The sequence below is a fragment of the Onychostruthus taczanowskii genome, unplaced genomic scaffold (genome assembly GCF_017590055.1).
Source record: "Onychostruthus taczanowskii isolate IOZ18803 unplaced genomic scaffold, ASM1759005v1 scaffold22, whole genome shotgun sequence".
In the NCBI taxonomy this organism is placed as follows: Eukaryota; Metazoa; Chordata; class Aves; order Passeriformes; family Passeridae; genus Onychostruthus; species Onychostruthus taczanowskii.
The window spans coordinates 12,907,779-12,928,021 of record NW_024499462.1 but is presented as its reverse complement, the minus strand read 5'-3'; the positions used below and the strand labels follow the sequence as shown (position 1 = coordinate 12,928,021).

The window sequence follows — 20,243 nt, the reverse complement described above, 5'->3', positions numbered from 1 at the left end:
GTAAAAAATCCTGTAGCAGTGAAATCTGTTGGACTTTATACAGATTGTTCTGTGGCATAAAACATATGTCACCACTTCAGTCTTTAAAAGGAGACTGGACTGAGCAGTACAAAAATACATTGCAGGGCCACAGCTACATCAGCATGGCAGTAGAACTGATGACCTAATAACTATATTTTGTCTCATGCTCAAGATTATGAGCATAAGACAAAAAATCTTGTCTCATGACAAGATTTCAGTACTAGTCAACATCTATTTTCCTGTAACCAACACAATTTTCAGAGTTCAGATTTGGTGCAAATGATGATCTCGTTGGGAGGAAAGGTGTGCATGATTCATCAAGTGATGACTATCACAGATCTAAAGGAAGGGGCAGGGAGGAGAAAGACTGCTTGTTGCAAATGACTTAGGGACAGAGACTTTCAGAAAGATCAGAACAGAAACATTTTAGAAAATCTGCCCCTATATGACTGAAAGATGAACTCCTTAAAGAAATTCCCACCCAGTTGCAAATGTTAAGCACTTGCACCAAAACCTGTCCCCAGCTCTCTACCTGCTGTAACTGGTGTCAGGAACACTTCTCCTAAAGACGTAATAATTTTCATGAATTTTTCAGCTCATCAAATATCAGAGCTTACATGTGAGAGGATTTTAACAAGATAATGTAAATCTTTTGGTGAAGCCCTCATTGTTTGAGGAACATTATTTTCAAATAATATTAACTGTTGCATCATGAGCTGGACAAGTGGTACAATGCCTTTGTGCTTAATGCAAACGAATTTGAAACAAAGAGAAGATGGAGATCTGTTTGTTGAGATCTGTATAGTGTCTCTAAAGAACAGAATTTCAAGTACCCAATAAATAATCAATGAATAGAAAAATGAGCAATTAATCTTACATGGTCAATTTGGAGCTTACAGCTTGTAGGAACGGTGAACCTGTTGCTGAAAGTGTACCCTCCACCTGTGAATTAGTTTTGTCAAGGAATCCAGACCTAATTCACAACAATGTATGTCTGTAGAAAACATAAAACTGCTTTCATAAATGTTTTGCTTTGTCTCTGGTTCCTTTAAAGTGTAACCAGTTCGGACTCAGATATGATTTGACTAATTTGCATTCAATCTGGTATGAACTGAATTATGATGCCTTGTGTATTCACAGAAGAGTCATGTCTTCAAAAGGTTTGTTTCAAGGATGAACTGGTAAGCCTTGGGGACTAAGAAGGCCTTTAAAATTGGGGTCAAGTTAGGCAGTTGATTCAAAAATAATAAATAAATCCATTTGGAGACAAAGGCCTATTGTATACCAGTCTTCCAGGAAAACCCATGGGTGGCTGAGAATTACTTGGGAAAACTTAGCAGAAATTAATTCTCAGTTCTTTCTTCCACACTGAAAAGAGGGGTCTATTGAGGCAGAAAAGCATTGGTGAGTTCACACAGGGTCAGGGAATATCTGGCATTGCAACTACAGAGCTAGAAAATGTTCATATTTCCTGTACCACTGAAAGAGAGAACCTGCACCTTCCCTGCCTATGGCTCATTGAGAACCCAGGCCACCACCAGCTTCAGCTACAAGAGGGTGGTGTATACTCAGAAGGTACAGAGAGGAATAAAAATTGCAGTCAAAGCTTATGTGGCACAATAGTTCAAAGGAACCACTTCCCACTCTCTGTTCAAAAGGAAGAAAAAAACCCAAAAATACAACTAAACCCCAAAGAGTCCCACTGTTCCTCATCATACATTGTTTTTTGTTACTAGGCAAGCACTGTCAAACTGACATGTACAGTTTATTACAAATTAGAATTTTACTCAGGAATTTTGCATTTTTATATATATTAATTATTAGGCTACATGGTTCTTTACATTTGTTCAAAAAATAAAAAAATAAATATCACGCTGTATTGTGGGATTTTAAAGTGACATTTATAGAAAAACACTATTCTTTACTCTTAACTTTGCAATCATATGTTAATAATTATCACCACAAAAGCTATTTCAATTCTTCCAAGTTATACAACCAACTAGACAGCAAAGACAGCTTTGAACTTTTGAACATCAGGTTCTTATTTACCATATTATCCTATTTTTAGGTCAAAACTTTACACATTTGCTAAAACCACTTTATGTCAGGCAGTTCTCCTGGTAAAACTCCTTCAGGTACCAAGCTGCTGAGGAGGAACAGTACAGTCTTGACTCAGTGCCAAACTAGAAATCCAGACATTCTTACAGAGAGTGAGGAAGACTCCCAGACTTGGCAAGGGAAGGAGACAGTGCCTCCTTTATGCCATGTTTTTTGCTCAGGAGGTGGAGAATAATTAATTAACAGACACTTTGAAACCAGAGTTCACCTACTATTAAATAGCCCTGTTCTTGTTCTTCAGCCTCTGAAACACCTATCATCTATTATCAGGCAGCCTAAACTTGAACACCACTTGCAACAGTGTACAAACAGGATGATCACTGTTGTATGCATTAACCTGAATTCTCAAACTTAGTTCAGATTCAATGCAACTCTCTGGAGAAGACCTTTGAATTGTGGAGAAGACCTTGAAATACTGCATTCAAAAATCAAGGAAGTATTAATCCCCCGCCAATAGATTTGGATGCCACTTTTCTGAAAATTTCCATAGTGCCATTTAGACGAACACAGAGGAGAATAACAGTGCATAACATACATTTACATATCTTTGGCAGATCTCAGAGAAAGAGAAGCTGCAGCTCTACAGGTATGTTCTGGACTCCTCCTAGAAAAGAAAAAAAAACCCAGTAAGTGTTATAGAATACAATAATCTAATGCAGCTGTTAAAAAAAAAAAAAAAAAAAAAAAAAAAAAAAAAAAAAAAAAAAAAAAAAAAAAAAAAAACCCCATCAAAAACAAAAAAAAGAAAAAAAAAAAGAAAAAAAAAAAAACCACCACACACAAAAAAACCCCAAACAAACAAAACAGTAAAATGGTCTCAGTTCAACCAGCCTTATTAGCCAAGCCTCTTAAAGCTAAGAGTCACCATTTGTCTATGAATTGGCTTTTATAAGACAAGATCCTCCTTGTCTATATGAAACCCAAGGCAACATCATTTGTGTTTATCACTCTGTAAAGAGAAACAGTGCCAAAATTCTGCAACACCTGCTTTAGCTGCTGAAATCCAGAGAACTGAATGTGCTGCTGTTAGCATTTGGAGACAGGAATATGTTTTGATCTAATACATCCTACACAGACTCACTTGGTGTCAAGAACGTACCAGTTTCCATAACAGGTTAAAATAGAGACATATGAAAACACTCTGCATGCAACCTCTGCAGAGTAACTTCTACTCATTATATTTGAATTTTTTCAAGAGTGTTCTAAACCTTCTAAAAATACCATAGAAGTCTGCAAATACCTAAATTCTCCTAGCTTGCTACAAAAAATGACAGCTTGATTGATGTATAAGAATGTTCTAATATTACTTTTACTATGTTGTGTATAATTCAGTTATGTGAGAGGCAGGACTAGTACAAAAGTTCTCATATGCAAAGAAATCTGCCTCAGAACTTTGGTCTTTACTATTTAGTCAGGTGCCTTCTTAAGCACTTGCCAAGGACACAGCCTGTGGGTACCTATATGTACAGATACACTGAGTGTGCCACTGCTCCAGTGGAAGGTATCCCTGCCCATGGTGAGGGGCTCAGAACCAGCTGATCTTCAAGGTCCCTTACAACCAAACCACTCCAGAATTCTAAGATTTTCTAACCTACTGGTCCTTTTTTCAATCACAATACTTATGCACATGTTAATATGTTCTTATTGGTCAGTCAGTGAAGAATTTTTCCCTCCCTCTCACAATGTTGCTATGGGGAGTAAAATGCCCTTCAACTTTCCTATCTCTTCCTCCCTCTCAGAAAGCAACATGCCTCGCAGTTTCCTGGCACACGGAAGTAAGGACTGGGGCTAGAGACAATTCACCCCTCTTCACTCTGTGTCCTCATTTTCTGATCCTTGTTTTCCTCAAGAGCCAATAGATAAACCCTATCACTTTGGATAGTGTAACCCACAGCCATGCCATGACACCACTGGGGATGCCAAGCAGGTATCACGTGGTACCACTGACACCCTCAAGGCCCTTTCACCAGCACAAATTTTGCCTGCATGCCTAGCCTGGCTCTCTGTCTTCCTGTGGCACTCAGTTCTTAATTTCTCACTTACTGTCAGTAAAGTGGGAAGAGTAACCCTGTTCTATGTGCTGGCCTCCCTGTAAAGAAACTCTAATAACAAAAAGAAAGAGAGGCACACTACCAGTGGTAGAGCTGTATTTTCCATTTCTGTCCTATACTTACTCCAGATCAGACCTATCCAATGTCTATCTTATGCTCTAATGACAGTGCTGTTATGGAAAATATAGTTTCCCCCCCAGCCCATATTAATTTATGAGGGGCAAATGCTGACTATAGGTTGCCTATAATGTGGCAGATTGTTTCCTGCACAAAAGCTTTTAAACTCAAGTCATGCCTTACCCTCAGCCACGCAAATAAATGGCTCTGGAAATAGAAACAAAACAGGACAAAAAAATACATACCTCTACAAAAAATAAAGTCCTGGATGGTTTTTGCTAGAATTTAGAATCAAAGGCCCAAAACAGTAAAGCAAGACACATATACCAATTCCAGCAGGAATTGCTCAAAGGAAATAATGGATTTTCCATGCACCACAAAACAGCCAAAAGGCTAAGTATATTGGAGCAAGCATTATTATGAATAGCAGAAATAGATAAGTAACTCTGACATGAACCATTCTCATCAAATGTTAATTCAGAGTGGCAAAGGAATGTTCTTTCCATTGGTCAGCAATGAAGGAGAAATTTTTTGAAAGTCCAATTAAGTTTAATCAGTAACACATGCTTCCTACGGATATGCCTGAAGATCAGACACACATTGCAACTACATTCCAAACAGCTGGAAAGGCAGCAACAGCAAAATGAAATTCTGCTTTTAAATTGATTTACAGTTGGAAGAAATAGTATCCAGGATGCCACCCATTCCCCGCAAAAGGATCTGGTGAGGGCAAAATATGCAGAGATTTCCTTTCTGGCAAGTGCAGAAAGGACTTTTTGGTTAGGTGGCAATCATGCAGCTTCCAAACAGCTTGAGCAAGATGAGAGTACAGTATCCAAATTATTAACTTTTAAATTAAGGAGTATGCAAAGTGGGGCTCAAGCAGATTTTCTAAATTACTTCGGTATGTGAAATGTTTGGATATCTAGGTTAAAGCAGCAAAAATACATATTGTAAATACCATCACTAAAGATGATGCAGTACTGGGAGTTGCTGGAGGTAGGAGATATTCTGGGCAATCTTCCTGCATCTCATGAAGAAATCTCATTCATAACTATCAAATCATCCTTTGCTGTACTTTCTAATTACTGTTCACTGTGAGCTTTTCACTTCTCCCTCGTGTACTGTTCAACCTCCCAGATGATACTTCTGTTAAGTACAGATGATACTTGTTAAGTATTCAAGCATAAACCAGGTAGAAGACCTGGCAAAGAGAACGTATCTGACAAAGCTGGATAAGACATGGTGAGAGCCCTGGAATAATCACTAGAACTTTATGGAGATGAACTCCATAGCTCAAACATGCTGCCGTGCTTCTTTTAAACATGCCATGATCCATGTTTAAAAGAAACAAACAAAACCAAACACACACACACCCCACTATAAAGAATCACACACTTATTAGAAAACAAAGAGCATGTATATCCATCCTTCTACCCATAAGAGTCTAACACAGGGCCAGTTCTTGTCTGCAAAAAGTAGTTTGGCACGTCAAAGGATGACTGCTGTACCACTTGAATTAATGTGATGGCTGTCATTTTCCACACACTGCCTGTGAAAGACACACGTGCCTGGATCTGCAGTGTACGTGACACATCAGAGTCAGCAGCTGTGTCTGTAAAACATGAGTGCTGGGGAGAGGAGAGGAGGAGATAGAACAGAGCAGGGTCACTGCCTCTGTCATTTTGGAGCACTTGTACCTTTTCATCACAAATCAGAGCCTGTCAAGGTACTGAAGGTTTTACTCACAGCACACAATGAAATCAAATAATTTTTCCCAACTTAATCACTAACTTTCAATGCCTTTTTAAACAAAAAGCTAGGAAGAGCATCAAGGAGCACAGCAAGTAGTGATGATGTTGAAAGATCTCAAAACAAACATGAATATGCCCTTGGAAAATATTACTTATGTAATGAAAAGAACAAGAGAAGATCCCTAAAGGAAGCTGAAGGGACGCGTTTTCTTCCTCCTCTAGCCTTATGAGAACTATAATTTCAACATCCATAGTTGTTCAAAAGTGGGTGTAGGACGACACGGAGAAGAAAGGATAGCATTGTTTATAGTATAGCAGGAGCCAAATGAGGAGAATAACTTCTGTGCAAGAACGGAAGAGTGAAAGGAAATGGGTAGGATTTGCACAGTACAGAAGAGAATCCCTTCCATGTAGGATGCAATTTCTTCCATGGAAAAGATGTTTCATCCATGGAGCTAGCTGATGTAACTCCTCTGGAATAGTAACCTTTCATTGTTTATCTGGTTGCTAGACAGGTTTTGGTTTTTATAATTAGCACTTTATCAGCTAAAAAGTCAAAACATTCCTTGCATCAATGTATTTAGTCTTATGTCACCTTAATGAGATGGGTGTCAATTAAGACTGAAAGGAGTGTCTGGTATGAATCATAAATACTTTAAAGGGTTTTTAAAATATGAATAATCAACACTTTCTGAAAATAAACTTCCTGGAATAAGCTTCAGGGCCACTTCACATCAGCAAGCCTTTCTGATATCCTGGCCATTCCCCCTCTTTTATAGCTAACAAGAAGGAGGTGCATAAAGGCACCAGGCAGCTTCTTTAAAGGAATCGTATGTATAAACCTAAAAGGAGGGAGTTATTTTTTCACCCGTTGTCAAGTACTTCAGATCTTGCTAGGAAAATTCCACCTGCAGAATGCTATACAACTGTTTGAAAATCCATTGAAAGGCATCTAATAAATCCTACGGGATTCAAAACAATGCCTACAAAAGCTCCACGGCACTCATCTAGTACCCGCACAAGCTTCTCTACGGACAGATTAAGCAAAGTGGTCTGCTTGTTGACCTGCATAAGTATAACATTAAGTACTCCGTCCACAATTGCAAAAATACTTTCTTAACTGAATTGTGTCAGGACCAGAAATACCTGCAGAGCCCATATTTTCTGACTAATAGTATTATTTTACCACAATTACTTCTATGTGGACTCCTTCTCTATGGCACCAGAGGAGTCCAACCAGCTGCAATTTATACATGTTTTACTGTGAACTGCTTCGAGGATGACCATGAAGAAAAGAAAGTCTGCTTTCAATAGATTTAAGTCAGATAAGGAGGGATCTGCCACTAACAAAAACTCCTAAAGGATCCACACACAGAAAAGTGTCGGAAAACAATTATTTAAAATGATGGTATGTTAATTATTGTCCTGAAAGTAATGTCTTTAAGCCTCTTTACACAGTCTAAATAGTCACACTACTATATGACGCTGTCAGATAAATACCTAAATCATCTGGAAACGCATGTTGCAGCAAGGCAAAAATACACCAAAACAAAGTGAAAAAGGATCCCCAGGATTTGATGAAGCTGTGACAAGCATCCAAAAGAAACACATTTCAACATTAAATTTCTTCATCTTATTTCCAACTGATTTTTGACACTAGAAGTGACTTTTAATAGATGTGAAAGAGATAAATGTCTCATTACCAAAAATAAATTTGTCTGTTAAGGATGACAGAGAGAGGCAAAAGCATTGCACTGCCTATTATGGTATTGAGCAACAGATTTCACTCCCTCTGCTATATGCCCATTTATTAAAAATGTGGCAAGCCTTACGAAAGAATTCCTGAGCTTCTTTGGTCCTCTCTTTAATTCCTCCATAATTCTTTGTATATATAAACATGTCAGGTCTGGAAAGAAGTGGGGCATAGACATAATTTACCACAGAGCTCTTTTTCTATTCAAATACTGGTAAGAAAACAATAAAAGACAAAAGGGGAATAATGCAAAAAAATTAAAGCAATGAAACAAATGTGCCTGCAATTCACTGTCCAATCACCAAATGAAGTTCCTTAGAACAGCAACAGAAAAGGCAGAAAAATAATGTTTTTCTGCCTTTTTGATCACAGAGATCTTCTCTCTCTGTGTCAGAACTAGATGCATCAGCTCCCAACGAGCTGAATCACGCTGCATCACTGCCTGTGTTTCATGAACATGCGAGACACTACTTTAATAGGAAATGGGAGCTGGCTTTAGCATTTCCAGTGTGTCATGCACAGCCACAAGGCAGCGAGGCCTTTGTTCTCTTCCCAATGGGCTACCTTTGTAAAATACCCTCCTAAGGCCAGGCAGAGGAGTAGAATTTATTCTCACAATTGATCTAATACAGACAGACCTCTCGCTCTGTCAAATACGCACATGCACACACGCTCTCATAGATAGCCATACTCACAGATTTTTGCCTTTCTTCTTGTTCTCTTTTGATGAGGTAAAAATCACTCCACAAATTAAAACTGCATGTCTGTGCAATCAGCACAGTTTCTGTTGAGACCACTGTTAGACTTTAGTAAAAGAGCCTGGAAAACATTTATCTGGAATATTGTTGCTCATGAGGTTCAAAGCTAGACGTACGTGTAAAACCAGAAGCATAAAAGCCATATCATACAGAAAATGGGATCCTGTGTTTCACTCAGCTATTAATCTGTCCTTTAAAGCAACTCCAGTTGAACCAATTCCCCCTGGCATGCAGGAGGGCTAGGTAGCCTAATAGGTCTCTTCCATCTCTAAGCAATTCACGCCTTGCATGGCTTATTTTTATTGACTTATCTTACCGGCTGCTTGTGGGCAGAAGCATGTGCCTCATGCAAATGCCAAGATCACTCTTGCTTGGAGATGCTATTGTGCAAATGGAAGTGAATCAGACTTATAACAAAGAGTGATTTTATTTCTGAAGGATTAAGTTCATATCATCAAGCATAGTTTTTACATATACAAAAAGAAGCTTCAGCAATACCACCCTACAAGCATTACATTAACCAATCTAGCCCTTTCTGAACTTTACTGCTTCCACATTACCACAGCTGATACCTGAGCTCTCTACAAAGATTAGAGCTTCAACACCTTGAGAACACTTGGAGCAGGGATTCCCAGTGGAATGTGCCCTGAGGCAGAAGTCTTGACACCCGACACAACAAGCAAGACCGAATAAATACATGTTCTAAACATGAACTCTTAAAAGTGAAAGAATCCTCCTCTTCCTTTAAACTATTTCCTTTGTGGACATTTTTTATCTCAGCAGAGACTGTGGTGACATTTCAAGCCAGCAGGAGGAAATGCTTCATTTGTGGCCTTAGCTGATTAGGTCCTCAGCTAGTACAAACTGGGACAGCTATGCGTATTCATAACCCAAGAGAAACACCAATTCTGAGTATGCTTTCTGCCTTAAGGAGCTACTGTATCATCAAGTCACAATCTCAAGTCACAATATTTATTAAAACATTTCTGACCACAAGAGCAAGAATGGAACTTCTACTTGTAAAACAAAGTACAGAGGGGAGGGTAAAAAAAAATCCAAACAATCTCTTACCTTCAAAAAACTTACTATACATTTCAGCACTAATTCACTGCCTGAGATTCTTCCCCTATCACCTGGAAGCAAGAAGCAACCTGGGTGAGAGCACTTAAGAAACAGAGGACTCCCAATTTCTAGTTTTTAACTATCTAAAATTACCAAGCAAGCTGTAATTTTAAAAGTTAAGCAGCAAAACTTGACTACAGGAAAGGAAAGTCTGCTTTCACTGCTTGGAAACGTTCCTGATTTTTTCAGTGGGAACATTCAGTAGTGGCCGTTAATATTTAACTCTGTGTTTTTCCAGTATTACACCAATCTTTCTCCAGGGATGCAGAGAAGTCAGTGGCATAGCTGAACTGTTATTATCCTTTAAAAGCAAGAAAAGTGACAACCACAGAAAAGAAAAAACAGCAGCAAAAATTGCAAGAAGACATTTTCTGAAAAGATACTTTTCCGTATCACACATCACAGAACATCTTGCTGAATCAGCAATTCATACAGACAGTAAGCAATGAAAAAGGAGTTAATAAAAATTATTAACTGTCATATTGAAAGCTGCTCAGAGAGCAACAGTACTGCTTCACCTGGTCACTTAGGCTTTCTGAAAGTGCAGTCAGTCTCAAGAAAATCTTCAAACATTATCCAGTGAACACCTGCTCTTATCTATGCCATTGCTGCTCCAGGTGCTGGGGCAAACACAACAAGCTAAGTGGAAAATGCCCCAGATGTCCTACTGGAAGAAATTCCTGCTGTCTAGTTCTCCCTAATCTTGTTATGAGACTCTCCCTTCTGCCTGCCCACTTTTTCCCTGAATGCTTTCCAAGTCCATTTCCTTGTTTTTGGAGTTAGCTAGAAACAAGACTTCCAAATCAAATGCCAACAGGAATCTGTCTATGCTCACAGTGAGACATAAGCAAGAAACAACTACATGTTCAGAGATGGCAGCACCTGAGGTCCTCTGGTGAACACATGCCCCACATCCCCTTTTGTGGCAGTGCACAGGGGCACAGGATACTTGCAGTCCCGTCCTTCGAACACACTGGATAGAAGAACACAGTTCTGACATTTCCTATGGAAACTGGTGGTGAGTGACAGAAGAGTGACCATCACCTTTAAAATAAGAGACAAGCTGTTCTGGAGCTTCAAAGGCTCTGGATGGAAAATGCCTTTAATGGTATAAAACACAATGAGCAAATAGAAATTGGCATATATTTCCAGATACCCGCCTCATTGTAATGAGATGCACAGGGAAAGTTGATACTCCTACAGACAGTAAAAGCCTCATCATATCACTGCCTTCTACCCCCACCATTCTATTCAGCATCTTCAAGTGGGAGGTATTCTGCAGCCTTTCACACTTGACCTCTTAATTAAAGCATGATAAAATTAACATCTCAGACGCAATAGATCTTTTACCCACCTACATCAGTAATTAAACTAATTCTCAAGGGAGCAAGAGCATTTGTTATGTGTAATGTAACTTTAGCTGGGGTATTCCAAAGAAGGAAAAAGAGCTGATGTAATAAATTCAGTCATTTATATTTTAATGGAGCTATTGTAAATGAAAGAAGAACACCTGTGACAGCTTGAGACAGCCAAATGAAATCTTTTGTGTCATGCAGGGACAGCACACTGCATATGGCCTCCCCATCTCCAGCTGCAATACTGAATAACTTAGGGAAGGAGATAGGCCTTATGCCTTTTCTGACTCTCAGATGCACCATAATCTGCTTCCAAAACCAATGGAACTGTACCAGATATATATATATGAATTTCATATTCACTCTACATGAAAAGCCAGGCCAAAAGATAGGCCAAAGTAGGTCTAAGGTCTTTCTTATTGGCAATACACACTTTTGCATTTGTGAAAATCCATGCAGACCTTCAGACAAGACACTAGCACAATACAAAGAATTGAACAATCTTATGCAAAGAGTTGTGCAATTAAAGATGGAAATGACACCACGTCAGAGTGGCAGAATTGAATATTCTTTTTATCCTGATGTATAAAGACTGACCAATAAGAAAAAAGGTCCAAGAAGGTAACAAAAAATGTACATGGAACAAAGAGGATATAGAGGATGGAGCATGGATATAGAGGACACTTGAAGAGCTACAACAGCACAGAACACAAATCCCATTCATTTAGGAAACAAGACTGACTGGTGACATCTCAGATGCATGTTTTAGGGCTTTAGTTTGTGCTCGAGCCCAAAAGCATGACAAACATTATTTCATTGTCAAATCTGGTCCTTGTTCAAAGGGTGTATTTACTCAGTGAAGCACAACTTGTTGAGAAACATGGCCTGGCAAAGGTCTGTGCAGTGACTAGGTAACTTTGCTCAAGATTTGTCTTAATTTGCACACAGGCAATCCAGCCTCAGTGAGCTTCAGAATCCTCCCTCCCAGGCATCTCCCCCAGTCAGGGTTTAAATGCATAGTGTTCAGACTATAAGCAGCCAGCATGCATATGACATGCTGTCTCTCCCCAAAACCCAGTCAAATCCACACCAGGTAAGATCAAAATTCCCTCAGTCCTTCCCTGCTGTATTACGAAGTATTCAAGCAAACTACAAACAACAGTATAAATGCTCATCTTCAAGTTTAGTTGATCCCATGACTCATTCATTCACAGCTACTCAGTTAAGACTGATTGATTGCCTGTCAGAAAAAAAACCAACCAAGCCAAAACAAAACATACCAATATATTATTTCAGAAAGAGACCAGCAACTTGGTAATCTCCCTGACACAGAGGCCATTGCTTCAGCTGCTTGGAAGTCTATACCTTTGACTCTGCCTGGGGTTTAGCAAATGAATGGCCACCTCTCCCATCCCAAGGGAAGTATGTCCAATTCTGCCACTGGTATTAAACAACTGTTCACTGCAATCTTGTCAAAGGCCAAGAAACAGGCTCAACAAATTTAGTCTTGCATATTTAAGAATTCTTAAAGCTATATTCCTGCTCATCCAAATTTCAGTCACATGAACAAGTCATTCTGGTTGTTTTGCATTCTGCACCAAGTTACCAAAATATTAAGTCCAAGCAAAACACCATGAAGAAAAATCTATTTCAACTGTATTTTTCTTGGCTTACGCTGCTCTCTATGATTAATCTTTAAAATATTGCTAAGGAAATGAGACAGCTAAGTGGTCATTGTCTTAAGTACATGCTGAATATCTTATAGCCCAGTCAGTTTATTCCAGTTCTACTATGCAAAGCATCAAATACTGAACACACGACAGCCAAAATAATCAGAGGCATTCAGTTGTGAATAAACAAGGCCAAAGCAGAACATGAATATAAAAAGAGAGGATTTAAAACCTTTAATAAACAGATCCTTATCAGCCCATGGAAGGCAAAATTCATTGGGGAAGTTCCCATCATATCCAGGGTACCATCTGCAAAACTAAGAGAACATTTTCAAAAGTAATTAAGATAACTTATTATGATATTAACAACAGTAATTGGAGTACATATAGGCTCAAAAGACTGAATTCTCAACAAATACAGATAGAGTACCTTCTTCTGTCAATAGCTTTACAACAGTTGACAGTGTAACACTGTAATAACAATACTAACACATAGTTTTACTCGTCCTCTTTCTGTTTTTACTTGCCAATACAAGAATTTCAGCCTTCAAAGACATCTCTTAGCTAGATATCCCACACAAGCTTCTAATCTTCATTATAGTGCATCCAGTACCTTCCCTCTAAATGGTATTGCTCTAAACTTACAGTAGTGTAATTACACAAAATCACAGAATAAGCGAGGCTGGAAAAGATCCTTGAGATCATCAAGTATAACCTATGACCTAACACCACCTTGCTAACTAGACCACAGCACTGAGTGCCACATCCAATCTTCTTAAAACTTCCAGGGATAGTGACTCTACCACCTGGGCAGCCCATTCTAATGCCCAATCACTTTTTCTGTGAAGAAGTTCTTCCTCATGTCTAGCCTAACCCTGCCCTGGCACAGCTTAAGGCTGTCTACTCTCGTCCTGTCACTGGTTGCCTGGGAGAAGAGACAAACCCCGCCCCTGCCTGCAGCCTCCTTTCAGGAATTTATAGAGAGATGAGGTCTCACCTGAGCCCCCTCTTCTCCAGGCTAAACAACCGCAGCTCCCTCAGCCATTCCTCACAGGATTTGTGTTCCAGACCCTTCAGCAGCCTTGTTGCCCTTCTATGGACGCACTCCAGCCTCACAACATCGTTCCTGAACTGAGGGGCCCAGAACTGGACACAGCCCTCAGGGTAGGGCCTCGCCCCAAGTGCCAGGTACGGGGGAAGATTCACTTCCTAGGCCTTCTGGCCAACTATTTCAGATACAGGCCAGGATGCCATTGGCCTTCCTGGCCATGGGCACACTGCTGGCTCACGTCCAGGTGGACCCCAGGGCCCTTTCTGCTTGTCCATCCACTCTCCCCAGCCTGTAGCGCTGCATGGGCTTGCTGTGGCCAAAGTACGAGACCTGGCACTTGGTCTTGTTAAACCTTGTATCACTGAATTAGGTCCATCTACCCAGCCTGTCCAGGTCCCTCTGCAGAGTCCTCTTACCCTTCAGCAGATTAACACTCCCCTGAAACTTGTGTCATCTGCAAATTTGCAAACGGTAGACTCAATCCCCTCATCCAGCTCAGTTCACAGCTCTTAGCTCACACCCTCAGTGACTGGCCACAACTGCATGTGGCACACTCACCAAGACTCTCTGGGCCCAGCCATCCAGCCAGCTCTTGACCCAGCAAAAGGTGCACCTCTCCAAGCCCTGGGCTGCCAGCTTTTCCAGGAGATGGTGTCAAAGGCCTTGCTGAAGGTAGACAACATCCACAGCCTTCCTCTCATCCACCAGGAGGGTCACCTATTCACCGGGTGCATCAGCTTAATTTTTAAGACTTATTAAGAATTAGATGTAATATCATTAATACCTTAAGTGTTGTAATTTCTGTAATTCCTTAAATTGTTTCAGGTAAAACAATTTTCAATACAAACGTCCCACAGGAGTCCCACATGATCTAGATTTTACATTTGCAGATTTCGCTCTATACCCCATGCAATGGAAATGCACCAATGCCAAGAACTGACACCTTCTTTTGTCCACCTCAGTACAGTCAATTATTTGTCACTCAAACAAATCCTATGAATTATATGCCAGAATAATGTAGTCCTTATATTCACAACACTGGATATACAACTGAGAAATCTGATATTCATATAAACAAGAAATTTGTGAAGAAAAAACTACAGTAATACAGTAATGTAAAGAAATAAGTCAATTTTTTTTCACTATAAGAGAATTTTTGAAAGTTTCAGATACAAAATGACATATGAAACTTTTTCCTAAATCTTTTGACATAAAACAGTAGCCACTGATTAGGAGACAATTTAACAAATAAAAGAACTTCAGTGGTCTGATTAAGACAAGACAGATAAAGGTTCATATTAAGCCAGAGGATGACCTGCTCCCCATTTATTTACACACAGGAAACTGCTCCAGCTTCACAGAAGGAGGGTACCATGGCATGAAGAGCAAAATTCATCTCTTCATTGTGTCTGGACTGACTAGTTTCCAGCAGATACTTCTAAGGTCATTATTTCTTTTAGAAGCACCCCAAAAAATGTTAAAAATGAAAGGGAGAGTAATGGTCCAAAACTACATTGGCATAAATGTTGCTGTCTCTATCCAGAGACACTGGAGTGCATTAGCTTTGAGGTCATTAAATTTCTGCTCTGTTGGAGAAGTAACAGGGCAGGAGACAGTAAATCATTCACTTCAGAAACTCTCCCAGAAAATCTTTTGGGACCCAAAGGACTGAGGCTATCTATTATCACTGTATGGAAGGCAATGCCCCTGCAAACATGGTCTGAAGGAAAAATATCCCGAGCTGGACCGCAGAGAACATTTGAAAAGTAATCACTCTGTACAAGGCATAGCTTAAGATCTGTAAAGATTCTCTAGACAAGTCTGCTTAGGATTTCATCCCATCCTCCACTGCAACAAACTTCCACAACTCACATCCTACCTGGCAGCAACTCTCTTAAGCTGGCTGCTCTGGCCCAATCAGTCTGTAGTCAACACAGCTCATTTCCAGAGAGCCCTGACTCCCCACCTAGGTCACCAACAATCAGCTCTTCCCCTCATCTCCCCTTTCTCTTTTCTGTAAGGAAGCCAAAGGACAGGGCTCTCTTAGGTGACAACTGCAAACTGTCTGTTATGTACTATCACAGAGACCATTACAGCTCATGTTTGTTTCCCCACACACGAACCCAGCTATCAGGAGAACAGCACAGCAGGAACACACACCTTATTCAGGCTGCTGGAGAGGGCTGGGGGCCCTGCACAAGGGACACGCTACAGAATGAAGATTGTTTTGCTAGTCTTTGAGCACTACAGAATCATAGATATTGGTGGTGTTGCATTTGGAGGACAGATGGATTGAACTTTATTTAGTTGTTTTACAATAGTGTAAACTAAGCCAGGTCAAGGGTACTATGATCAGTTCAACCCTGTTATGGAAAGGACAAATAACGTCCCCCACAAAGTGAAAGGGTTTTCAGAAGGGGCTACAAACTCCATCAGTATGATATGCTTGCATATTACATTTCTGAAGGTCAAAGAAGAGGGAGTTGTAGGTACATGTCCCCTTCCCTGATTACTTTGCTAGCACAGCTTTGGACAGCAGTGTAGCCACTGACAGCTCAAAAACATTTGGTAATCCAGGCTGAGAAGTACAATGAAAGCTCATCAAGACATTAGTCCACTCACAAGTGCCTGGTACCCAGCCTGCTATCTGACCTGGACAGGGTCATGGGAAGGGGCATAGAGGGGAGAAAGAGGAACACACATAGTTTGTTTCTCTTCTGGCTACTTTTCTGAATATCCTCCATCTTTTCTCAAATAAAAGAAGGGGGAAAATAAAGTAAGTTTCTTGCAACACATCATCCTCAGGACACACTGATGACATTACATTTGAACGTGATCCTATGCTAATATCATAATTAGATCCCAGCTAACATCACATCAAGACAGCCAAAATCATCAACCTCTCCTATCAGAGACAATAGCTTAGGGACATTAAAGTGCAATTTACAGTTTCATTGTTATTTCCTTCCTTCCAATTTACAGTTTCCTTCAGTTTCTGAGGCTTCCAGAAACTGAAAATTATGGTTGCAAAACAGCAGTATTTTTCATTCAAATCCTAGGGCATTAATTACATAAATATTATTATATACTGCATTTCACAGTCTCTTCCCAGCAACCTTGCTAGGCTCTTTTAATAATGCACAAACGTCATTTTATTCCCATGAAATGGAGGAAACCATGTTCAGCACAACTACACATGTCACTGTGAGGTGTTCCTGCACAAACATAACAAGCATCAACCTCTACACATATCCAGTGGCAGAAATTGGCCCTGATTGCATGGTTCAATGATATCAGAAAGGATAAAATATTTCATGAGGACAAGGGCAATGGTGCACCAACCAAGGACTTGTCATCACTTCCCATCAGAAGTTCATGAGCACAAAGCCTGTTTTCATTTTAGAGACACAGGCAAAATAGCACCAGACTCAGTGATGCAAGTGAGAAATAAAACAAAAATTAAGGGAAGAAAGGAGCAAAAATCATCTCCCAGTTTGAAGAAGGAGGGCTGCCATGTAGTCACACTTCTACAGTAAGAAAGAAAACACTGCTAGTCTCCTTTAGGAGCTAAGTGTACAGGCTCAAGAGAATGGAGAGTATTTTTTTCTTTTTTTTTTCCCCAAGCTTTGTTTTTCTTCCAGATTACAGCTGAAGGAGCTAAAGAGCAGAAAGAAGTACATTTTCTTCTCTACAGCCTAATAACTCCTGCCTGGTTTCAATCTTCTGTAACTAGTGGGCATCATTACATATTCCCTCAGGAAGTTAGGACAGCTCTAATTAGTCCATGATAATGAAAGATACCTTTAATTGCTATATCCTTTCTATCACATCCTGGAGGCCATTGGAAGTTTTAACAAACTAAAGCATGGAGGGATTTGACCCAGACCAGCCATGCCTGCATTCCTATTAACCCTAGTGCCCATAGCCACCAGATGGGACTACCAAAAAACCCAGGCAGAGTGACAGTGAGAGGACACTAGACACCAATTAAAATAGCAATAGCTATCTATCACCACTGTGAGCACTAGAGCACCTTAGGAAAGGGAAATGCTACTGTAGATTAGGCCAACCACTACAATGGATTTTTCCTGGTTTTGCCATGCTATGTTAAAGCTAAATAAGAAACACAAAAATAAAAAAAAGAGGTTAAGCTTACAAATTTTTAGTTCAGAAGCTAAGAAAATAAAAGCTTTTCTTACTGCGCCCACATGCTCCATTTTATGACTGAACCAAAGCATATAACAAGTTCCCTATTTTTATAGATGAACACAGGAAGAGAGCTTCTAATTTAGTTACAGTTCATACCACCTCCCAAACCCTTATCATCACACCCACATGGGCACCTGGAGCCAGCCTTCAAATGTAAAGAAGGTGATTTCACTTTACAACATGATCTATTCAATTATAGCTGAAGAGACCATCAAATAAACAGAGACTGGAAGCAAGACAGTGGAAGGTGCAATGCCAGAGGCCATACTTGTCCCAAAGGTAAGTTGGGGGACCCTGTGGTGAAGAGCAGAGTTCAGCTTCCTTGAAAGGAAGCTTTCTGAATAACTTGCACAAGTCTCTATAATATATACATAATGAGACATTGAAAAATGCAGTGCAAGATTGATTCTACAAGAACAACCATATTTCAACTCGTAATTTTATCTGTCCTGTGGCTCTGCATACACTGTAACATGTATGCTCAAGTATATTACAAACTAAACCACCATAACAAGATGAGGAAAGACTTCCAAATCAAGTTGTTTCAGGGGGTTTGGGGTTGAGTTTTTTCCTTCTTTTTTTTCTTTTTTTTTCCCCAAACCCACAATATATCCAGCTTACTGCTGAACTGATACAACATATTAAGAACAGCTCTGCTGTTGATGGTGGATAGTTAACATGTAGATAAACTTAAATCCAGAATGCAGATGTCAAATAAAGTGAGAATAAATTAATGGGAAGAGGTCTGAAAAACTGACATTCAGTAGCAGCCATTGCTACAGTTTGAGGGTACAAGAAACCACTCAGTAATTGTCATAAGGAAGAATTACTCTGCACTGTTTTAGGCTCAGCGAAAATTACTTTCCACTTTTCAAGCTCACACTTCATTACATGTTCCTTCAATGAGGTATAAAAAAAGATACTTTCATTTAATCACTGATAAAATGTTTCTACACTACATTTGTTTCAAATGTAAGCAGTTTGGGGCAAGAACTAAATTTACTTTTGTTTAGAGCCTGAAAATTGGAGTCTGTGGTCCTGTGTCCTACCAGAACTACTGTAATACAAATAGAGTAATAAAATAATTGTCTCCTTTCCTTCTAACCACATCCATCAAATGCAGCTATATGGAAATAGGAGATACAACATCCTTTCATCCTCACCACCCTTTGCAGACACTCAGGCTGCAGTAAAAGACAGTTTATCATTTCACTTTTAGCAGTCATAGAGCAGTTAAGTTAAATGACCTGGGGAAAACAGGTCTTGAGGAAGTCTGTAAGCTACTGAGAAAATTAGCGTATTTTCCTTTGACTTTGTCTCTACAGAGAAGATATCATGGACTTTAAGATAACAAATGAAGCTGAATACCACTTCCTGACTCTGGATCTTGTTCTTGGCACTACTCAAAGAATAATATCCACAGATCTTCACAACAATAGGGCTTTTTTTATTGGTGGTGGTGTTCTTTTTAGAAGCTGTTTTTTCCATGGTACACACATTTCCCACAGCTCACACTGAGGTATCTGATCAGGTTTTAGACTCTTATCTTACAGTCCCTGTCTCTTGTTAGTGAGTTCATCTCTGAATAGTGCTACAAAAAGTGCTGAAAAGAGAAAGACATTGCAAAAGATCTTCTGTGAAAAGCTATTTTGGTTTAAGTGTTTTAAATCTAAAAGGCTTTTCATTCTGATTCCCCAGAAAATAATTTTGGTTCATGTTTAATGAAAAAAAAGTTCAAGGAAGATTATTATAGATGAATTGCTACTGTCAGTGAATCATCTGAGCTCTGAATAGGAAAGCATAACGCCTGTCAAACAAATAAACATATAATATTTAGAACACTCAAAGCATGCTATCAAATGGACAGATTGCAACACTGCACGTATCACCTAACCTAGCAGACACACACAGGAGTTATTCTGTTCTCAAGCTGCAATGTCATTTACCAAAATACTTTCTTTGTCTGAGCATCAAATATCTTATTTGTGAGGACTTTGGACTAATTCAAGATCCCTACCAACAAGCAACCTGATTCCTGATACACAGTGAACTGGACTAGTTACACCACAGCACAACCTTTTGTTCATACAAAACAGAAACATCTTGAAGGACACATTCGGCTTAGGCATTAAAGATACACTTCCACATTTCTAATGGCTTGTTTACCCTTCATCCACCTGTACTTGCATCAGATGCTACACAATCTTACTTTCTGCTCATATTTATTTCTAAGCCTTTAATACTTGGTTCATCTCCTGCCTCCA

At 39.6% G+C, this 20,243-nt stretch overlaps 1 protein-coding gene across 4 annotated transcripts in view; it reads right to left on the bottom strand.

The window, feature by feature from the left end:
- SORBS1 (sorbin and SH3 domain containing 1) overlaps positions 1–20,243 on the bottom strand; it is a 160,628-nt gene that overhangs the window by 118,539 nt on the left and 21,846 nt on the right. For all 4 annotated transcript variants that reach the window (XM_041404752.1, XM_041404740.1, XM_041404749.1 and 1 more), the window contains exon 2: positions 2,675–2,743. The gene's annotated coding sequence lies outside the window, so the exon portion shown is untranslated. The remainder of the gene's footprint in view (positions 1–2,674; positions 2,744–20,243) is intronic.